An 18935-nucleotide genomic window follows, 5' to 3' on the forward strand; every position below is an offset into this window, starting at 1 on the left:
TCGAATCCATAAATATAAATACAATCGACGATTTCCGACTATAATCAACTATTACAAAATATAACGCTATGCTAATATTATATACCTGCAGTATACTTAATAGTGTTAATACCTATTGAACTTTTGTACTTATATTATTATAGTATTTAAAAGGATAAAAAAAAAAATAATAAAAATAATAACCTTTCATAATCTTAAATTTCAATGAAAAAATAGCTTCATTGAAGCACCAAGAATCTAAAATTAAACGGTAAAGTAAATGTTAACCACTCAAGAAAAATGCAGGTGATAATTTGGCCACCCTAGTAGTGTAATTCTAGTAACGTGCCTGCAATATCATAGCAAACATAATGCATTACTTGAAAAAAATCATTCTATTACATAGATACCAAATTAATTATTTTTTTTAAAAGCACTTCAGCGAAATATGTGTTTTCTCCCTCGGACCCACATGCAACATGGATAAAACGCATTCATGTAGAATAGAGATTATAAGATTTTTGATTAATTTAAGAAAAAAAATTAAAAACTGGAAAAATTAATTTAGTACACAATAAAAATAATATACTATTATAATTTTTAAATGCAATGTTTCCGGCAAAAATGTAATCAACAACATATTGTTAGTTAATTTGCATAATATGCAAAAAAAAACATGGTTCAAAATGATAATGATTAACAGACTATGTGCGATTATTAAAAAAATTGTTTAACGATAATAATATAATGAACAAGTATACTTAAAACAATGCATAGGTACGTAAATAGTGAAATATGACAAAATTCTAAATTGAAACATAATATTAAAAAATATATTAGGTATGGTTGTGTTAAAATAAAAAGATTACCTACACTATTACCCAACAGAGCCGGTGCTACAGGAACATATTATAGAAAAATGGATTGTGAATTAGATTTAAAAACATCGCTTCGTCTACGTCTGCATACGCTGTGACCTGCGACTAGACGAACGTTTGCATGGACCACGACCGGAAGTCATAGCTAAACATGACATAGGTACCTATAGAAATTCAAATACCTAATTAAATCACGTATAACTAATATTGCATGCATAGAAAAAACAGATCGAATAAAATAAAATTGTTATAGGTTACGATGTGGACCGGGTAACAAAACCGTGAAAACCGTATTCAACAGTTGTACAGCAGCAGTTTCTTACGATCTTATTATTATTTCGCGTTGCCTAACAACCGTTTTGTGCGATTTTAATTAGGTACCGATTTGTCCCTCTCTGCAGTCCCGAAGAACCAGATGAAAAATATCGAAAACCAATCCATGAATAATGGCCACCGAAAAGAAAGAATGGTCCAGCTCGTCGGACGACTTGACGAGTGCGCCATCGGATATCAATTTGGCCGTCCACGCTAAGACGATCTACAAACGAGCTAAGGTAATATCGCCGGGATAGGGCTGCATACTGTAACTTTACTATTTTCCGAACTTGTTAAATTCTATATGGCAGAATTCCAACCGATTTTAAATACCTAATAAATAAATAAATTATAATAACGTGACGTAGTATATAGGCAATTTAGCTATAACGTTCATTTTCCCGGTACTTAGTACTTACTACCATAGTTTCTTGCACCGCTTATGGTACCAGTACAAAATACGGAGATGTCACGTCCGTGTGATCTTATAATATATTATTATGACGTGGTATCTATGGAATTAATTAATTCAACCTATCTAACATAGATCAGTAGTAACTAGTAAGCGTAACTTTTGACGTAACTAAAATATATTACGTGTACATACTAACTCTATATACCAGCTACAGGTTACTTATACTATATGAGTTTTTTTACTGTAATGTAAAGTGAAAAATGACGAGTTACCTTACGACTTCACAGGCACGTAGCTAAGGGGGACCTGGGGAGGCCCGGCCACTAAAAATATTTATAGGCTACTCCAATGGCCTTGTATTGTTAAAATACTCAAGGTTCAAAAATTTGAGAAAAAAAGTTAAGCCATATTCAAAAGGGTGGGTAAGTGGATGTCGCCCTGCTATACAGTAGGTTACAAGTGGGTCACTATACAATGAAATTTGAATTTAATGATAAAATATCATTGTATACAAAAAACTAACGGTTTGTCAGTGTGGATATTTTGTATTATATTTATATTGTTATTACTGTTATTATTAATACGGTAACCAGTAAGTGGAATTAATGTTATAAAATTACAACAAATTAACTAAAATTGTTATTCTTGGTTACCCATTTAATATGTAATTTAGTTCAAATTTGAACATAAAATAACTATAAAAAAAACTTTGTTCTTATATTTTTGAGATATTTTAAAACCTTACGTGGAACCCTATTTTAAATTTTTAAATTCTTAGATATAAAAGTTAAATATTTTATAAATTTTTAACTACTGAATAATTTGTAAATTTTCAATTTGATAAATTTCGTCAAAATTCAAACTTTAAATGCTTTTAAAAAAATTGTTCCCATGTATTTTTAATGTTTTTCAACAGCTATTTAAGCAATAAATCAGGTGCCTTGTATTAAATTTTGACGCTTTTTTGCCCAGAAAATGCAGAAAATATAATTTTATTGACATTTATAGAAAAAAAAACTAAAAATTGAAAATGTCCATTAACATCTAGAAACCGGTCAAAATATAAAAATAATAGCTATAGGTACTTGAAAAATCCAGTAAATATCCAATCGTGTAAAAATTTGAACTTCAAATGCTCATAAAAATTAATTTTGGCTTTCTTATGGACATTTTTTTTTTTGATTAAGAGGTAGACAAATTTATAAGGAATCCTGTATTCCATTTTAAAATCTTAGAATTAAAAAAAACATTTTTTTTAGGAATTTCTATCACGAATGAACTTGCACATTTTCGTGAATTTTACGTATTTTGTCAAAATTTGATCTTTAAATGTTTTTTAAAAAAAAACTGTAACTGTGGATTTTTAATATTTTTCAACCTTCACTATAACAATATAATAAGAGCTTCGTATTAAATTTTCAAGTTTTTTTACCCAACAAATAATATTTTATTGATATTCATAGAAAAAACTAATACATTTGGAAACTCAAAATGTCCGTAAACAGTTCAAAACAAATCAAAATATTTTGAAACTTATATCGTTTATAGAAATTGCGAATATAAACAACCAGTGAAAATTGCATGTATATACAGTTATTTGTTTTAGAGTTACACCAAATAATAAAATTGATTCTAATTTTGCGTAAGAATTTTATTTATAAAGATTTCTTATAGAAAAAGAAAACTAAAAAAATTTTAATTTAAAATTGTCCGTAAACAAGTCAAAACAAGTCAAAATATTTTGAAAATTTCATCAAGTACCTATAGGAATTGATAAAATAAATAAAGTATATAAATCTCAAGTGTCTACAGCTTTTTGTTTTTGAATTACAACACAATAAGAAAATCACTACATGAGAAATCGAGTGATAATCCAATGTTTAAAATTTTAAGCTTTAAACGCTCATAAAAATTTAATTAGACTTTTTTTGTTGTTAAATGTAGATAACCTTATAAGAAATCTTGTATTACATTTTAAAATGTTAGATTTAAAAAGAAAAGTTTTTATGAATTTCTAACTCAAAATAATTTGCACATTTTCGTAGTTTGTAAGCCATTTGTCAAAATTTAAAATTTAATTTCTTATAAAAAAAATTGTTGACTATGAATTTTTAATATTTTTCAAATGTCATTGTAACAATATATTAAGAGCCTTGTATTACATTTTCAATCTTTTTAACCCAACAAATAAAATTGTATTGACATTCATAGAAAAAAAACTAAAAAAATTGGAATCTGAAAATGTCCGTAGATAGTTCAAAATGTCTATCGCGTATAGAAAATTCTAGTATAAACAACCAGTGAAAATTTCATGTATCTACAGTCATTTATTTAATAGTTACACCGCAAGAACCAAAATAGATTTTGTCATTAACAGATCTTCCGTATAAATTTCCGTTTTCCTTAAATTGTATGTTATTTTTACCTGCGCTTTTGAAAACGATCTCATTAATTCAACATTTCCCCAGCTTGGTTAGCTTAGTTCCGCGATAATTATTCTACGTACCTATAATGTAGTTACACGCAGTAATGAATATAAGTAAGTTGGTACCTACTTATTTCGAATCCATAAATATAAATACAATCGACGATTTCCGACTATAATCAACTATTACAAAATATAACGCTATGCTAATATTATATACCTGCAGTATACTTAATAGTGTTAATACCTATTGTACTTTTGTACTTATATTATTATAGTATTTAAAAGAATAAAAAAAAAAATAATAAAAATAATAACCTTTCATAATCTTAAATTTCAATGAAAAAATAGCTTCATTGAAGCACCAAGAATCTAAAATTAAACGGTAAAGTAAATGTTAACCACTCAAGAAAAATGCAGGTGATAATTTGGCCACCCTAGTAGTGTAATTCTAGTAACGTGCCTGCAATATCATAGCAAATATAATGCATTACTTGAAAAAAATCATTCTATTACATAGATACCAAATTAATTATTTTTTTTAAAAGCACTCCAGCGAAATATGTGTTTTCTCCCTCGGACCCACATGCAACATGGATAAAACGCATTCATGTAGAATAGAGATTATAAGATTTTTGATTAATTTAAGAAAAAAAATTAAAAACTGGAAAAATTAATTTAGTACACAATAAAAATAATATACTATTATAATTTTTAAATGCAATGTTTCCGGCAAAAATGTAATCAACCTACCGTAGTCCGTAATACGTCAAATAATATATATTATAATATACTATATTATATTACTTTAATAGCAATATAAAAAACATATCATGAATTTGTATAGGTAAGTATGGAGGGTAAACCACTATACAAAATTGTGTGCACCAGATTGAAGATTTCTAATGATTCCCATTGATTTCCAAAGATTTCCTATGATTTCCAAAGAATTTCTATGATTTCTGAATATTTTTATAGGTTCATAATTTGAAAAATAATAACCTTTGAGCTATTTTATAATCTATGTTAAAATTCTGTGTAACTAAATTTGTTATTTTTATTTGACATAAATTAACACAATCAATACAAAATAATAATTGTATAAAAATTATGATCTGAACGCAGTAAAATTTATATTGTTTTCATATATCACACGGTTATAATCTATTCTAAGGAAATTTACCAAAATCCGGAAATGTTGAATTATTTATCGGCTGGCGCTGATGATGAAAAGGATTCCTGCTCCATCCGTCCATGCCATGTTACTCAGATTCATCTTTTGAACATTTGATAAAACTTCCGATGAACGTTCCGGAACGCGAAGATAAAATGCTTGTTGTCGTTTTACTATCAATCACATTCTTCGTACAGGTGAGGGAAATTTAATATGAAATGCCTCTCGCACTCTCACCCGGTGCTGTATTTATGAGTTATGACACAAAATCAGCAAAAAATTACTGTTGCGTCAAGAATAGATCGTTATAAGTTCGTCAACGCATACGTTGGAGTATGGGTATTATGAACGTTGACTGAATATTGAAAACGTTTTTATTAAATGTTTTTGAACACCTTTGTTATAGTCGCAATAAGAATATAGGTCACGTCAATACTAAAATTAAGCTTTTGATATATAAATAATTTTTAAATTTAGAAATATGCGACCGCATCGGATGTAATGACATAAAATATAATAATATAATAGGTACCAAGCCAGCCAGGTAAAAATTGTTACGATATCAATCATTTTATGTACCAGAAAAATATAAGACATTATAATATAATGTTATAATATTATTATAACTCGTCTTGAAAAAAAAAAACTAATAATAACGTATAAAGTGGTAAAATGTGTAACGCAACTCTCCTAAATTACAGTAAAAAGTTGTATTAAACTTTTTAAGTCTAAACGTTCAAGTACCAACTGCGGTGGATTATTGAAGTAAAACTTCTTTCTTGAGGTGTGGGTGGAAAAAAATCGTAACGAAAAATGAAACGACACATTTGTTTATTTATTTATTTTGCAAGTCATGGTGGCGGCAATGTGCACGTTTATTTTTATTGTATTGATTTTTCTCACTCTCTCCCTAATTCACTTATAATTTCACGGGTCCCAATACTTATGAAAGATAAATCTTACTTCCCCAGAGTGTAATGGTGGGCTAACACACTCTTGTTTTTTTGTTCATAAAAAGTGTTCGTAATAAATAATAATAACTAATAAGCAGTAGTTTCAAACTTTCGTTCGTTTTATCGTTTAAACCTAAATCACAATATTTAAGTACCTACGAAATCTATAACAAATCAAAATAAATAGAATATAATAAATATTACTAAATTTATTTTACAGATGTTTTCACGCGACTTTTGTACGCCGTTCTTTGAACCGTCTTCGGTGACTCTTCCACAACAGTTGCAGACTTCCTTACCGCTGTTGCCTATTTTGAACATTGTAGTCAGCACATTGCTTACAATTCCAGCTTGCCTAACTATCAACAAGTATGGTAAGTTTATTATGTAATTGTTAAATGAATAAGAAGTGAATATTAATTAATGAACAGCATAATAACAAACGCTTGATACAGTTGATTACATGTGACAAAAAAAAATATATTGTATATGTACGTTTCGGCACGACTGAATTTTACCCAGAGGTGTTTATTTTTAAGACCAGTGTTGTAAAGTACTTGAGTAAATACTTTTAAGTACTAAAATACGTATTTTAAATATTTTGAAAAATGTACTACAACAAAGTATTTTAAATACTTTCTCGAAGGATCTGAATTTAAAATCAAATACTAATTTTAAAATACTTTAATAATTCTTTTTAGTTTATTTATGTATATTTTCAAATTTTTATTATGATCATATAAAATAAAAATGAAAATTGCGAATATTATAAATAATAATATATTTTTGTATTGTAAATTATACTCAACTGATAGCTCGACAGTTAAGTGCTTTTATAAAGTTATAAAAGGGTATTCTATAACTAGCTTATACTCTATATAGTTTAGTTCCCCCTATATAGTTTTTCAAAATTCTTACCCATCTATTTTAATCGTCCTGTTTAATTATTTTATAATAACGTTGTAAAAAATATTAGGCATCCGGACCTGTCTGTTGTATTCGTGTACCGTTTCCTCGTTGGGAGCGGGCATACGGTGTCTGTCAATCGGCGATTCAACTTTGTAAGTTAAAAAATAAATAAAAAGAAAACAATGGACATTTTTATACTTTCATTTTTTAATTATCTTATAAGTGACTTATTAACGTACTGTATTATAATTATCTACATGCATACTGCACGAGTATCGTAATAATATGATTAAATAATACAGAATAGTATACGTGTCTGCCGTGCTTCTGTCGAGTGCCTCGGTCGTCGTGAAACCATTGACGGCCACCGTGTCTACTTGTTGTTTCCTAGTCGGCGAAAGAAATGTTGCAACAGGTAAAATTCGAAAACTATTTTTAAACTAAAAACTTGGTTGCACTTCACAGGCATTTGAATAATATGCAGTTAGTTTACCCTCTTAATTATATGACACATATAATACAGCTTGTGACAGAAAAATCTGACAAATGTATTATTTTTTTTTCAAAGTACGGGCGTCTAGCCTAATGTTAAACAGTTACAATAATATTATTAACAAATGAACATACAGAAATAAAAATGTAAATTAAACGTTAAAAAAATAATTAAGTACCTATATAGGAACAATATTAAAGAATAGCAGAAAGATAGTTGGCATTCATTGGCATTACACATCATTATGGCTAGAGGCTGATTAACACCAAAGTTATATGTGAGTACTGGTACATAGAAATAATAGGTACCTATGTTTACACTAAATGTTTATGTCTTACGTAAAGAAAAATAAGAAACTTTAAATTTAATACAATTGAGGAGAGCTGGAGGGTACATTTTACCAGAGTTATTTTAGAAAACTCAAATCATTCAATCGTCTTAAACTCTTCTATCTGATAGTGATGACGATTTTAGAGATAAAAGGATAGAATAATAATAATATGTAATAAGTGATTTGTTTTTATAGATACTTAGAAAAATACTGAGCTTTACAAATATATGTATAGGCAGGTCCCATACTGCAGATGCATATTTCAAAACAATTGAACATAGCAATGACCTTAACCGTTAATTTTTGGTTCGGTTCCATAATTTGTTTTTGAAATTTATTTGCGATAAACGTTCAATCAAGCTATGTTCAACAAACGGTTATAGATATAACGTTATAAATTAAATGGTTCACCGAACATTTTACTAGAAAAACGTAAAAATTGTTTATGTTTTTTGAAAATTTCGCCAAAAAACGTTAAAAAATGGTAAGTTAAATGGTAGGTAGTCCTAATAAAAGTTGTTAAATTATTCGTTCTTGTAAATTTAATCAGAAGAACGTTTTGAAATAATACGTTCTATTCCATTTAGTCAGAAGAACGTTTTACAGTTATACGTTCTTGAATATTTAATCAGAAGAACGTTTTAGAGTAATATGTTCCTATATTGTTGAATTGCTATATGTTAACGTTTGTAAGATGGAGACAATAAGGGCAGACGCTAAATAAAATAATATTTTGTTAAATTATGCCATTTATATCTGCATAAATAAACTATAGAATACAATTATATACATTAATACATTTATGAACAGTTTTAAAACTAAGATTATATATTTAGATCTGAAACTTATTATTCTCACGCCTATACTTTCATATTAGTTAAGCTTTTACCGTATAAGTACTTCAGTACCTTATAATTTCGATATACGATTTACATTTTTTTTTCTTCAATGTTTCGTAAATTTTATTTATTTATAGTATTTATTGGTTGTTATTCATTGACAGTATAGATTGATTATTATTTATTTATTATTATTATTAATTAATGTATTATATAATACATATGTTACTATATTATTATTACTCATAATAACTTTATTACCTATATTATCATCATATTATATCATCTTATATTGTCAAAAATAAATGATCGGCTATTTGATTTATTTTGGTTGAAGCTTCTTTAGTTTTTTCAAAGTCACATGAGCTGTTGCCTGTTGGGGTATATTATTAATCATTATCTTAGTTATTAGTAAATATAGGACAAGATGTAATTCAAGTTTTAGATTTTGATATTAAGGTATCAATTATTCTTAAATAATTTTAAAACTAAAATATTCAAAAGATAATTTTTATTCATAATGTAATTTTTAAAGTTCGAAGAACGGTTTAGTTTGTGATGTTTTATGCAAGGCTGGGCATTAACGAGTTAAAAAGTTAAAGTTAAGTTAAAAAGTTAATTTTATTTTAACTTTTTAACTTAACTAGTTACTTTTGGCTTTTCATTAATTTAACTGTTAACTTACTAAATTTCTTTCTTAATTAACGTGATATTAACGAGTTAATTTTTCATTTTAAGAAGTAAGTTAAGTTAATTTATTTTGTTTTTAATTTTATAATATTTCACTATTTCAGTCTATTTCGTTTTCATGTCAAAACATATGTATCGTAAATTGTTTAAAGTTAAAAATGTGTATCATTCGAATCTAATTTATATGGAAGTACTGTATGAAGTATCAACACTATATCCTAAAATTTAGTTTTGGGTTGGAAAAAAATTAAGTACGCTAGCGTTGTATAAAAAAATTAACTTTTTTTTAACTTAATAAAAAGTTAACAAAAAGTGTGCATTAACTTTTAACTTAACTAAGTTAACCTATAGTTAAATTAACTTTTAACTTTTAACTTTTTGTTATTGGTGCATATTAACTTAACTTAACTGAGTTAAAAAAAATCATTAACTTGCCCAGCCTTGGTTTTATGTGCTAATAGTTTGAAGAACGTTTTTCTAGTAATTGTTCAAAGAAATTTATAGGTTATGAAGCTCCTCATGTCAATTCTTTAAAGAACTTTTAAGATTATAACATTTTTTGTGAAAAAGTTCAGTAAACTTAATAGTTTATAATGTTATTTCATACGAAGGACCAATAAACTAAATTAAATAATTGGTTTCGTTCCATTATATTTGGGTTTATGAATAACAATAATGTTCTTTAACCGTTTTTTTTGTGTTCCGTTCGGTATAATAGCAGTTTGATAGCATAGTAAGTGGATACAAAGATAATAGGCGCAAATAATTTATGCTCAGCACTAACATTTCTAACAAAACCATGACATTTTAATGCTTTACAATATAATGCTTCTATATTATGCAAATGGGAGGTTTATTTTAAATTTAATATGCAATTATTATTAATCATAATAATTGGGGACAATTGTTCGAATTCCACTAGGGTTCAGAAAAGGCACTGTTTAAATTGTACTCGATCCAATCGATATCGTTGTTACACGACAAAACTAATTTAGAAATAAAAGTAAATTGTGGTACATATTTTTGAATTATTATTTTAAATCATAATAATGTATTTTAAATTGTAAATAATTATTAATTTAAAAAAAAATAACTCATCTTTAAATTGTTATTTATCAATTTTGAAAAAAAAGTTACATATTTATATTATTATTTATAATTTATAAATAATGCCTTTTTGTTGTTATTATTATAATAAAAATAACACACTTTTGATATTAAAAATACAAATTATTCATACAACCGTCCACTGATTTGTAAAAAAATATAGGTTTTATGTAATGATCGGAAAGAATGCAATCGAACATTAGATCCATTTTTAAACCCGAGTGTAATTCGACCTTACCTCAATAGTCGTTTAAAAAAAAATATTGATTAGATTAAACAATATTAGATAGACATCAAATATTTTTTTGTTGTTACACCCTATGGCCTATTGCTTATACGTATATTCACTATTCATACATACATAATTGCATTATAAATTAAATGTATATATATTATATAGGATTTCTGACTATTGCATCGATAGCCGGCGCAGCTGGTGGTATCCTGATGAAGACGTCCATGCAGCCAGAACAGTCGTATCCTCTGTCCACCGCAACCGGCAACCAGAAGCATACCTATAACGTCGTCGCCTTATACATCTGTGAGTGCATTTTATGTCCTTGTAAGTCTAAATATTATGTATATTACCATATGTATAATGTATATATTATATCGACGCTTTAGATCGATACTACGGGAATGTATAATATTATAATTTTATTATTATTGTGTGACGTGCACCGAAATCTTGGCCACTGTCATCGTATCTATGTACTACAGTGCCGTAGCCAGAGGGGCACTAGGGGCACGTGCTTCCCCCAAAATGTTTTAGCTTGTCTTATATTCAATTATATGTTTGATAAAAATTTAAAGTTAAGGCTGCTAAACCTGGAAAACAAACCATTTTTTAGTTGTCGGATTTAGTAAATATTCTATATCCATCGTTAGTGCTGTGTGACTATGTGTGTAGTGACTGATCATTATTGTGCGCGAGTTCCCCAAACGCTTTATGTAATTAAAGATAAATTACGGCTAAGAATCTTGGAAATCTGAAACATACATATTACATATGTGCAGTTACACGTCACATGTGTTTTAAAAATATTTTTATTATTTTTTTAAAATTATTTTTAAAATTTTATTATAACTTCCACACTATCTAATACTTAAAAAAATATCACAATTATTCTTAAGTGTCTTATAACTCAAAATCAGTCAGGTATTGTTGGTCATATAGTTGGTCGGATTGTTGGACTTGTTCGGCCAAAGTCGAGGGCTGCGTGAATGTAGGCCCCTACTTTTGTTTTTTTGATTTCTAAGTTTTCTGTTGATTTACAAATTCGAAAATTTAATTTACAATTATTTACAATTAACTTACAATTGTTTGCAATAATTTTGAAAACTTTTGCGCAAAGTCGGGGGGCCATCTTCGTGTACATGTTGTTAGCATAAATATATAGTCACAAAAAGAACAGATATACAAAGGCAGCAATCCCCACTAGTATTTTGAAAAGGGCCAAATATTATTTTTGAAAATTACTTGCATGACCACATGCAGTTAATAAATTTAAATGTGTGCATAATATTGACCGAATCCATCGTTCCAAAGGCATATTTTTTTCCTCGGAACCCAGGTGTAAGGATTCCTAGTTTCTAGATATATTTTGAATGATAATAATTGTAAGTTATAAAAGTTAAAAAAATACTTCAAATTATTTTAATATAATTATTTCATAATATAATTTACTCGAGTGTAGTGTTGGATTTTAGTATGTAAAATTCAGTTTTAGTGCGGACCGTATACAATTTGTTAAAAGGCCGCGTAGTGGGGACCAGAGATCAGATATTCTAAGATTGCAAAAACTTTAGAGAAAAAAAATAATTGCCCCCCCCCCCTCCCAAACAAAAAATTGTTATGGCTACGGCACTACAGATTTACTGATATTATGTTTTTATCACTTAAGGTTCAGGCGCGAACTTCCTGTGCTTGATACTCGCGTTATTCTTGTCCCCGCGGGAATCCAACAAGAGAAAACTATGTGACAATTCGACGGAAACCGCGAAAAAATGTATGGTGCCATCCACGTCGTTTCTGTTGCAGACCGTCTTTAAGTCGATACAACAGTACCTATAACATATTTTATTATTACGATCAACTGATAAGAATTTTACAATATTAATATTTCACGACGACAATAAATCACAATTTTTTTAACTTTCTGTTTTTGTACAAACGTTTTACAGAAACTCTGATCTGGTGTACGTCGCCCTAGCGTACGCGTGTTCCAATGCGCTCTCTTGGCCATGGTATCAAATGATCGATATCACGTATTCCAAAGTGGGCTTTCCTCAGGTAATTCGTATTAACCGCGTGGGCTACCTACTACACAATTGCTTAATATAATATACTAAATACTATTTCATATGCATATTGAGTTTTCATAAGAAATAAATACTTCATAATATTACGTCATAAAACTAATAACCGAGCCTGCGGATTATGTTTACATTTATAGAGGCCTCAGGACCCAAATTTACATTGAGACACTGAAAAAAAATAAAAACAATTTTATTCTAATATTATATCACCTAGGTATATTATGATTTTAGTAAAATATTTTTAAATTATTGAAAATATCATTTCATCCTATCCCAATTCAGATTTGTTACTTAATGGCGATTTTAATCTTCCTAATTTAAATAAAATTTCATTTAACATTAATGTAAACCTCTCTTCCCTCGAATCTATTTTTATAGAAAAATTAGCTTTACTGAATATTTCTCAATACAACAATATATTGAATCATAAACACACCAGGCTGGATCAAGTATTATCAAATTCTTTCTCTCTGGTTGTAACTCATAATAATGATCCTATTATTCTTATTGACACTTATCATCCTCCACTAAATATAAATATTACTGCCTCAAATTTCCATCCAACTCTCTCTTTTTATGAAACAACCTATGGTTGGTCAAAAGGTGACTATAATTCCATATTATCATTCTTAGGTTCTGTACATTAGAATATCGGTTTTTGAAATCAGATCTGATATATCAGTTCTTTTAAATGAATTTTTCTCCATTATATACTTCTCTATAAACTCCTTCATACCAAAAAAAAAGTTATTTTCAAAACCAAAATGTCCATTATGGATTATGCATCTACTTATATAAAAGAAAATATTCCCATCACTTAAAATAATTATCTAAGAATTGAATCACCAGACTCTATCAACATTTGCCAAATTAACCTAATTTACGTTTTTACTGAATTAGAAAGCCTCAGAATTAAAACAGGTACTGGCCCTGATGGTCTCTCACCTATATTTTTGCAGGTGTATAAATTTTTCCTTACATTCATAACCCCAATTCTCAAAAATGGGGATAAATCACTAATTACTAAGTATTGTCCTATATCTTTGATCTCTATTCTCCCGAAATTATTCTCTCAAATCGTTAATGCAAAACTCACGCCTGTCTTCAAAAATATTTTAAGTCCACAGCAACATGGTTTCAGCGATAACAAATCTACCATTACCAACCTAATATCTATTAAACAATTCATTCTTAATTCTTTTTCTAATTATCAACAGACTGATGTTATATATACATACTTTGAAAAGGCTTTTTGATAGAATTAACCATGAACTTAAAATAATAGGTTTCGCCAACCCTCTTTAATCATTGTTGAATTCGTTCTTAACTAAAATAATCCAATTTGTAAAATACAAAAATTGTATTTCCAATCCAATTTCAGTATTATCCAAGGAAAAGATCACCTTTCCCCGTTACTATTCAATTTATTCACTAACGATATTGTTTTCTCTATTAAATACTTAAATATTCTTCTATTAGCTGATGACGCAAAATGTTTTAAATGTATATGCAATACTGCTGATGCTGGATAACTTCACTATGATTTAATCAATTTTTAAAATTAGTGCATCTCAAATGTCATGTTGTCCCTTAACATTAATACATTTCAGTGTATCACTTTTTCTAAAAAACGTAAATTACGTAAAAAAATAACGTTCTAATAACGTAAATTAATTTCCCATGAAATACATGTACTCTAACCAAAATATTTTTCGTTCAACTCAAGTTAAAGATCTCGGAATAATCTTCAATTCTAAACTTTTATTTAATCTCAAAATATTAGCTATAAAAAAGAAAGCCCTTTCTTTAATTGGCATGATTAAACGAAATTGCTGTAGCTTTAATGACCCATTTACACTAAAATGCCTATATACTTCAATTGTTCGTCCTATATTTGAATATGCACCAATCATTTGGGAAACATATAACATAGGCCATTGCGAACAATTAGAAAAAATTCAAAATAATATGCTTCGTTTTATCTGTTTTAAATTAAATCTATATAGACCACATCACTCTGGATATGTAAATATTCTAAACTTTTTAAATTTAAAAACATTAAAGGATAGAAAAAAACCATTATATATAACCTTCTATTAAAATCCCTTAATAATAAAATAGACGATCCTTCCCTCCTAAGCAACATCAATTTAAAAACAAGCAATCCTAACACTCGAAATAAAGAATTATTTTATATAAAACCTTAAAATTATATGTCTTGTACATCTATAAATATATTTATTGTCTAATGGAAATTCAGTAAATAATTTAGATTTTTTTCTAACAGTTAATATATTAATACTTATTATTATAAACTTTTATATTTTATCTTTATTTCTCTTTATTGTGTAATTAATTTAATATGTTATCTTGTATATGTGTATCTTTAATATTAATAATTTATTTTTATCTAATTTATACACTATAAATTATTTATTATGTAAATTGGACTAACGTCCGTTAAATAAATAAATAAAAACTACATACATTAAAACGTTTTCCTTGATTTTAATTTAGCAATTCTGTTACAATTTGATCATTCTTTTTGATTTGCAGTATTATTGCCTACTAAGGATTAATTGTGCACATACAACTTATTATTTATTAACTCATTATAGGTACCTACAACCTACCCACATTAGATACAACAATCTTCATCATATTGATTTTAAGAACCTCGTTATAATACACCAAATACTCGTAGTGCTCTGTAATGAAACCCTCGTAAATGATGACACCTCCTCTTTTCTCACGATATACTTACCTACCTACTCGACAAAAAACAAACCTTTTATGCTTTCAACTACACTGTGAATGGGTTTTTAAACGTAACCGATTTTAATACAAATTAATAATGGACTTTGATAGAAATTTTAATTGTTTTAAAAATATTTTCAAAAAATTTAAAAATTGACATCGTTTCACATATTTTTTGGACAAATTGCATAATATTGATAAATATAAATAAATTGTTATTTTTATCAAACATCACACACCAACGTAGGATGTCGCTATGAACTGCCGTTTGTGGATGATCATACACACGTGCGTACTTTCACTGTCCGTTTGCTGGTTGGCCGATCGGAAAACCGGATCCAACAAGCATTTCGGGCTGGTGTGTCAATGTCTTTCCACGCTCTTTATGCTGTGGGTCGTGTTGACGTTGTGTTGGAAAATTCTACGTTGGAGAACGAGTAAGACGCCATTTGGAAGTCGTAAAACTGTGCAAGGCACAATAAACTATAATACTACCTACATTAAAATATATGATAAGCGTTCCCAAAATGTCTTCGATTAGCTCATCCCTAAACACATTATTTTATTGCCTAATTGTCTTGACTGGATAGTTCATAAATATAAACCCGTTACTCGGCAGATACACAGTTCAACTGAATTTCAAGATTATTGTGAGAAGGGTTAATAACAATAAAAAAAATACGCATATTTTATAGGGCACACAATTCAAAATTTAATGATAGATGTGGTAGAATTGTTTTCTTTCTATGGCTATGACAGACGTTTCGATCACACTTAGCGAGTTTGAGAACACTGTACTTATTGTATACTATACTACGGAGTTATCAAGATTTCATATCATGAGTATTGGTAAATGCATTGTTACAGATTAGAACTAATTAAAATAGATTCAGCAGAACTCTGCAGTTTTAACGACACAACATGAAACTGACGGCGCAAGACCCATACAATACACTAAAACGTTTTTAGGAAGATTATATTTATTATATACATTTATTTGGGATGTGATAATATTAAAGCTTACCGGTTTTCAGCGTCTATGGTGGCCGGCGTCATGTTTGCGTTTCCTTTGTCGTGGACCACGCAGAGTTTACTATATGAACTGGCCGCGGACTTTGCTCAACCCCTACCCGAGAACTTGGCAGTCGGTCTTGTCTGCATGTTGGAGATATGGTGTGAAAATTGCATGTACATCCTACTGTCAGTTTTCCCTAAATTCCGTACGTCTACATTAAAATATTGACATAACATCATATTATATGGGTAAAAGTATCCATAGAAATAATATTTGGATTGGAAATACGCGTATAATGTATATCCGTTTTAGAATATTTAGGAAACATTTTTCAAAAACTAGAAAATCCATGGCAATTTAGGTAGAGAGTAAAAATTTAAAAATGGAAAATACACCTATATACCTAATATATTCCATTATTTTTTTATTTTTTGTACACTTGCTGGATGAATATTTGAGATTTGTATAAATGGCTGGATGTTTATGATTCCTTTATCATGTTCAGGTATTATTTACCCTGATACTTTTGATGAACATGAATATTCATGAACATCCATATTGCTTGATAATAATATAAGAACATTATACTATACTGCTTTGACATCTGATCTTAAGATTTAAGCTGTGTGAACACTGTTGTTCTTGGTGCCTTTCAAATTTCGTTTCGGAATTTATTGTTATCATTATTAAAGTCGCTGAAAGTGTATAATGTGCCGAGTAAATCGACCGAAAAAGAATATTAAATTATAACAATAAAAATGTACCTATCAACTCTACTTAAAATTCAAAGGACACAATGGCATATTTGTATATGTTTATTTTATTTTGTTAATAACTTTAATGTCAACTGACAATGAGCAATAAAGGATTAACAAAAGCTCTCTGTTTTACGACGACTAAAAAATATTTTGATGTTCCACAGCGTTTTAAAAATGTTTTCACTTTGATGGAATTTAAAATTATACCATATCTTATTATTTATATTTTATAATATACCTAGGATTCATACAACATCTATAAGATAATACCTAATATTTATAATAATAATATGACGTGTTATTATAATATAATATTACTTAGATATATCAACATTTGTAATTGTTTTGGTTTTTAGATTTTGACTGGTTGCACGTGATCACATTCATAGCTGGATTATTGAGTGCCTTATTCATCGCATTATTAGATGGAAAAAAAGTCCACAGATATTATAATTAAAATATCTGTTTGTATAATAGGTACCTATATAATTATATTCAATTGTTATTTGTTGTATTATATAGTCTGTTTTGACTTTTGCTATACGCCTATATATCGATGGCTAAGAGGCCAAAAGTTGTAAGTCCAATTTTTCTGAAAATCGTTTTATTACTCCATAGGGTTTATCTGGGTCGTCATTTTGATTCAGTAAAACATTACAAGTCAATATCATAATTAAAACATGTTTTATTTATACTTTAATTTTTGTTTTTTTAGTGCAAGATAGGTTTTTTTAGTGCACACATATAAACAAGTTCTAATTTAATGAGACATACAATTAATATTTTAACATGATCTAAATATCAAGTGGACAAATATAACAAGTCCGGACTTGTTACTTTTGCAAAAACAATACATTCAATTTTGGACGTGTAATGTTTTAGATAATATTGAATTTGTTTATCTATTTATAAAAAATGAATATGTCCGGTAACGTATTATTTTAAATAATAAAAATTTTTAATTTTAAATTACACTAAATAATATGATATCTTCAATTAGCATAAAATATCATTAAATACGGGTTTTATTTGACTAAAAATTTGATGAAAAATGCTACTTTATTATTTTTTACATTCAATAAAAAATTGCAATATTTTTTATATTTTTTACTTTTTTACTGCAATTATATAAACAAATAGAATTTTTTATATCAAAAAAATTAGTCTTATTAAAACGTACATTTTAACTATTCATATAATAAATAAATTAGAGTTTATATTAAATTAACAACTGTTAATATGTCCATCAAAACCTTATATGTCCACAGAAAAAAAAATTATAATTGCCATTTATAACAAGTCCCATTTAAATTTAAAATAAACATTATAATTACGTTGAAAAAAATTTTAAGACCTAAAAGTAATAATTTATGTAATCTACAGAATATTTTACAAATAAATCAGTTGCAACACCGAAAAACAAAAATCTACAACACAAATGTTTTGGTGTAGAATAATTTAAAACCTTAAGAGGACGCTACACCCGCATGTGTTGTCTCCGTCTTACAAACGTACAACATAACAAAAACTGTTTTGCGCGGGAAAGAACCGAGAAAGCTATAGTTATAACTAAAAAAC

The sequence above is a fragment of the Metopolophium dirhodum genome, chromosome 1 (genome assembly GCF_019925205.1).
Source record: "Metopolophium dirhodum isolate CAU chromosome 1, ASM1992520v1, whole genome shotgun sequence".
NCBI lineage: Eukaryota > Metazoa > Arthropoda > Insecta > Hemiptera > Aphididae > Metopolophium > Metopolophium dirhodum.